The following is a 6,072-nucleotide window of genomic DNA, read 5'->3' on the forward strand; positions in this document are numbered from 1 at the left end:
CCTCATGAAACCGAGCAAGACCCTGTGGGCCTCCTGGGCACAAAAGCCTTTCCGTGTCCCCCATTTCTTGATTACAGGACATAGGCTTCATTCAGCCTCCATGACCTCCCCTGAGTTCCAAGGGCAGGTTCAAACAGTTGCTAATTAGGGAAGGGAGGGTTTTCAGAGACAGGGGAGGAACAGTCAAGAGAAACAATAGTGCATCCTTGGGGCAGGGTCCTGGTTCCCCATCAATGGATACACAGAACAATATCTTTGAGCTGTTTTGCAGATACTGAACCCCCCTCCAGGTGGGAGAAGTTAACGATTAACAATGGTATGCTGCCCACAAGCATGTAGACCCCAGACCAGTTGGAACCTGAAGGTTGATGATGCTGACTCCTACTTACCTCACCACCAACCCATCAGAATAATATCCATGAGCTGATTATGTCCTCTTTCAACCATTACTATAAAACTTCTCACTATCCTCTCCAAGTGGGGAACACGTAGTTTTATGAGGCAGGAGCCCGCTGTGTTCCCCCTTTGCCTGGCAAAGTAATAAAGCTATCCTTTTCTACGTCACCCCAAACTCTGTCTCCGAGATTCAATTTGGCACCGGTGGACAAAGAAGCTGAGATTTTGGCGTCAATTCTGGGGGAGGGGAATTGAATTGATGATCTCCTGTTTCTTTAAACAGGTTCTTGTAAGAGGCCAGAGAGCCTCTTTCTCCTGGTTGCTAGCCTAAATTCTCCTTCATTTATTCCACACTTATTTACTGACTCCATACTAGATGTGAGAGATTATACTGTGGGAAACATATGGATGAATAACATACTGGTTCTGCCCTTAGGGAGCTTCAAGCTAAGGTTTGAGCTATACAGTATTAAATGCTATATGAGAGGAAAAGTGAAGTGCCCTGTGAATTGAGGAGGGGGCCACACCCACTGGGATTAACCTGGAAGGCTTCATAGGGGAGGTGGTTGGGAATTCAAAGAGTTTGGATTTGGCCGTGCAGAGAAGGAAATATGGTCTAGGTGGGAAAGTCCTGAGGGCAAGTACGGAGATGATCAGGTAGTTCAATTTATTGTGTACTTAAGAGGTATCTCTTAAAAACAAATATCGTATAGTGACGCATATATGTGGAACCTAGAAAAATGGTACAGATGAACCGGTTTGCAGGGCAGAAATAGAGACGCAGATGTAGAGAACAAACGTATGGACACCAAGGGGGGAAAGCGGCGGGGGGTGGTGGTGGTGGTGTGATGAATTGGGAGATTGGGATTGACATGTATACACTAATATGTATAAAATAGATAACTAATAAGAACCTGCCGTATAAAAAATAAATTTAAAAAATTCAAAAAAATAAAAAGAGGTATCTCTTGAATGAATGATGGAAAGTTGAATGAACTAAGGCTAAGAGAGTTTGATGCCACTTAGGTGATCAGAAATGTGGACTAAAATCCAGATAATGACAGTAACAAACTTATGACGCCTATGATGTGCCAGACACTGTTCCTACACAGTTATATACGGTTAGTAACTTCATCCTCATGGTGGCCCCATGACATGCAGTCATGATAACCCAGCTTACAGGCAGGGGCTTGCGCAAAGTTTCACAGCTCGTACATGGTGACCTGGGGTTTGACTCCAGTCTTGTTGGATGACTGAATGCTAGGCTGTGATACTGTGACTGAGCCCTTAACGTGTGGGATCTAATGCTATCTCTGTGTAAATAGTGTCAAGACTGAGTCGAATTGTAGGACACCCAGCTGGTACCTGAGAATTGCTTGGCAGTGTTGAGTTCCAAGTCCCGTTGGAATTGAGGTGCTCAGAACGTTTTACAGGCCAAGAAGTCAGGATCCTTCTTATACTTCTAACTGCTGTCACCAGGCTGCTCACACAAGGCCTCACCTCCATTTTCATCTCATTATTATATGCACCCTCTCCCTCTCTCACACCTCACATTACTACCCTCACTCTCTCCGCCTTATTGAGGATGGAGATGGCATCGGGAGGCTGCAGGTGGCACCAGAGATCTCATCAGGTTGCATGCAGAGCCCCAGGGGAACACTGGCTAGTTCTACACAGCTCACTGCAGACTCAAGCAGTAAGTGGTAATTGCAAGTAACTGCAGGAGTGGGTCTTGGTTTAAACTTGCCCATTACCAGAATTCTGCATTTTTTTTTTCATTTTATTTATTTAGTTTTAAATTGAAGTATAGTTAATTTATGATGTTATATTACTTTTAGGTATATATAGCAAAGTGATTCATATATATATATTATTTATATATTTATTCTTTTTCAGATTCTTTTCCATTATAGGTCATTACAAGATATTGAATATAGTTCCCTGTGTTATACAGTAGGTACTTGTTGTTTATCTATTTTTAATATAGCAGTGTGTTTCTGTTAATCCCAAACTCCTAGTTTATCTTTGTTTCCCCCTTTCCCCTGTGCTAACTGTAAGTTTGTATTCTATGTCTGAGTGTCTATTTCATAAATAAATTCATTTGTATCGTTTTTTAAAGATGCCACATATAAGTTATATCATATATTTGTATTTGTCTGACTGACTTCTATGATAACCTCTAGGTCCATCCATGTTTCTGCAAATGGCATTATTTCATTCTGTTTTATGGCTGAGTGATATTCCATTACATATATATATATATATATATATATGTGTGTGTGTGTGTGTGTGTGTGTGTGTGTGTGTGTGTGTGTATACACACACACACCACATCTTCTTTAGACATTCATCTGTTGATGGATATTTAAGTTGCTTCCATGTCTTGTAGACTTTGCAGTGTGGTAATAAAGCCAAAATAATTTGGATAAATATAAGCTGTGCAAACTCCTTGCCCTGGGATCAATTTTTTCCTTTTCCATATCTAGTTTTTCACGTGCACTGGCGAATAGGCCAATCTGTGTGTCTGTATTAATGAGTCATCACAGTGATGAAAATGCTTCATTGTGGGGCTTCCCTGGTGGTCCAGTGGTTAGGACTTTGTCTTCCAATGCAGGGGGTGTGTGTTCGATCCCTGGTTGGGGAACTAAGATCCCACATGCCTCGTGGCCAAAAAACCAAAACATAAAACAGAAGCAATATTGTAACAAATTCAATAAAGACTTTAAAAATGGTCCACATCAAAAGAATCTTAAAATAAAAAAAAAAGAAAGAAAGTGCTTCATTGTGCCTCTGTGGGTCAGAGACCTGGAGAAGGCTGAAGTGGTGGGGTGTCTAGGGAAGGAAAGTTGGCCTAAGAGGGATCCCATGTATTCTGATTTATATTTTAACAGCTTATGCTGAACCCCTGTAAAGGCACAAGGACCTCCTGACATCTAAGACCTCGGTAATGTTGCTCACTTTGGCTTGATGGTTGGACTTTAACCCGGACCACCAACGTGAGGACAAATCACATGCCAGGAACAGGGCAAGATGTTGGAGATCTACTGATACCTAAGACCTGGACCTTGCCCTGAGGGTATCCCAGCTTAGCAGAAGAGACAGATACATACATGAATGACTCATCTGCCGTGTGCACGGACTCATTCAGAGATGTGTGGGTATAGGGTGCTCAGGAACACAGGTGAGGGGGCATGAGGAGCGAGGGAGGAAGGGAAGGAGAGAAGAGCTGACAGGTGCAGGATGGGTGAATGTGAGCCTCCTACCGCTCACGTGTTAGTAGATCTACAACACTATTTCGTTTGAAGGGTCTGCTTGGGCTATTAAGTTGTTCTGCAGGTGAGTGATTGGGTGAGACATGAATATTCATACCGAGGTTGATTACAGTTGCTGTAGTCTGAATCATGCCACAGTTCCCTCCATGACCTCACCATTGCCTCCACCCCAGCCTCCAAGGACCAAGTGCAGGTGGTCTCTGTGGTGTTGATTCCTTCTTCTGTGATGAGGGAGGCTGACACAGGTGGGAGAGACCCAAGGAAGGTGGGGACACTTCTCTCTAGAGTCTTGCTAGAGAGATTGGGAATCAACTGAATCACCTCACTGACTCCATCCAGGGCTCCTGGATCTGGGAGGATTGAGAGGATTTACAGCTGCTTCCCTGAAACCATCACAAGGTCATATTGTTGCCCTCAACACCCCGAACCTGGGGTAGGGGGTGGAGGACCTAGTCTGTGGTCATCCATGCTCTGTTTTTTTCTAGTTCTCCCTGCAGCTGTGAGTCTCTAATCCAGAGTATTCCATACCTTGTCTTGGAGGAGTGAGGTGAGAAGGCACAGACTCCACATCAGGCAGCCCCACCATTTACTCACTGCTCGACTTTGGCCAAGTTACTTTATAAGCTGCAGTTTCCTCATTGGTAACATTCAAGTCGAGTTAATACTAGTTTCTACCTCTTTGTAACTCTGAAGCTTTTAGTTACTCTGAAGCTTAGGTTAGACTGTGTATAAATACCTATTTATACAATGCTGAGCACATGCCTGGACATTACATAAAATATATGAAATCATAAAAATATGTAGTTTTTTTAAGCTCTTAGTTGCTCTGATGAAACGCTTGTTTGTTTATTTATTATTATTTTGAAAATTGATGGTATAGTTGATTTACAATGTTGTGTTAATTTCTGCTGTACAGCAAAGTGAATCAGTTATATATATATATATACACATTCTTTTTAATATTCTTTTCCATGGTTTATCACAGGATATTGAATATCGTTTCCTGTGCTATACAGTAGGACCTTGTATTTTTATCCATTCTATATATAATAGTTTGGAAATGTTTGTTGGTTGAGTCGAGTGCTTTTGGAATATTTGTGGCCTTAGTCATTTGAGTTATTTTCCTCCCACAGACTTTTTGAGAATTTGTTGACTGTCCTGCTTGAAGTGTTCCCGATATTATGACTCATTTGACATATGTTTAATGAGAACCTACTACGTGCCAGGCATTGTTCCAGGCCCTGGGTGTGCAGCAGTGGACAGTTCAGACATTGTGTTGTGAGCATCCCCTGGGGTTTCCACCGTGGGCTGTGCTGGCTGGACTGTTACCAGGTGTCCTGGGGTGGGGCTGGGGGCAGAAGCTGTTTCCATGTGGTGGGCTGGGGAGTGCCAGGTTGACCCCATAGATGGTGAGCCGGTGATTTTTCAAGTCTTCACCTGCCACTGACCTGTCTCTGCAATGGACTTACCTCAGCTCTCTGCCTTCTCGGTGGGCAGAGGTCAGCCACCCACCAATACACCTTCTGTTTGTGAAGATGCCCTGAAAAACTGAATGAAAACGCAACACCATTCCAAAGTGAGGACCTACGCTTTGGGCTGTATTTGTAAGGAACATTCTTTGAGTCTTTCCACCGACAAATCTGTCCCGCTCTGAACGCAGTATATTGAGGCTTGACCTTGGCTACATTTACCTGGAAGCTTTTACAAGAGGCTGATGTGCCAGAGGGGAACCCCCCCGCCCCGCCCCTCCCCGGACCAACAAAATTGGCCTCTGAGTGGGCCTGAGCATCATTTATTTGAAGTTTCCCAGGTGGTTTTAGTGGCAGTCAGGGCTGAAGCAGGTCTTGTCAAGAACTTGCAGGACAGAAGCTCCTAGATTTTCTTCAGCCCTCAGCAGGTAGTTTGTCGATGATCACTGGTGAAAGTGAGTCATATCAATTCTCCAAATTGCTTCCCTAAACTTCCTCCTGAGAGTTTGGTGTGTTTGTTAGGAAGAGCTTATTTTCAGATGTGGCTTCTGCTATTTTGTTCCAGGTGGATTCCCTTCTTATTTTTTGATGAGTTCTGAAAGCTGTTTGGAAAGAGATAAGGCAACCTCTTACCTATGAAAATGGGACCAAAATAATACATGATTTCTCACTTACAAATTAGGAACATAAAAGAGACAGTCAGGTAGAGTTAACTAATGTAAGAATTAAAATTTTACGAGGCACTTATGTGCCATGTATTGTGCTAAGGGTGTGTTTGTGTGTGTTTATACATACACATATATACAAGGTGAATAAAATTTGGTCACTACGCTTAATCTAATGAGAAAAGAAGTCCTCCCTGCCATGAGAGTAAAGCAGGAGGATGGGAAAATGGAGGGCTTGGAGTCTGTGTGGGCTCTGGAGCCAGGCTGCCT

Source organism: Phocoena phocoena, chromosome 1, assembly GCF_963924675.1.
Source record: "Phocoena phocoena chromosome 1, mPhoPho1.1, whole genome shotgun sequence".
NCBI lineage: Eukaryota > Metazoa > Chordata > Mammalia > Artiodactyla > Phocoenidae > Phocoena > Phocoena phocoena.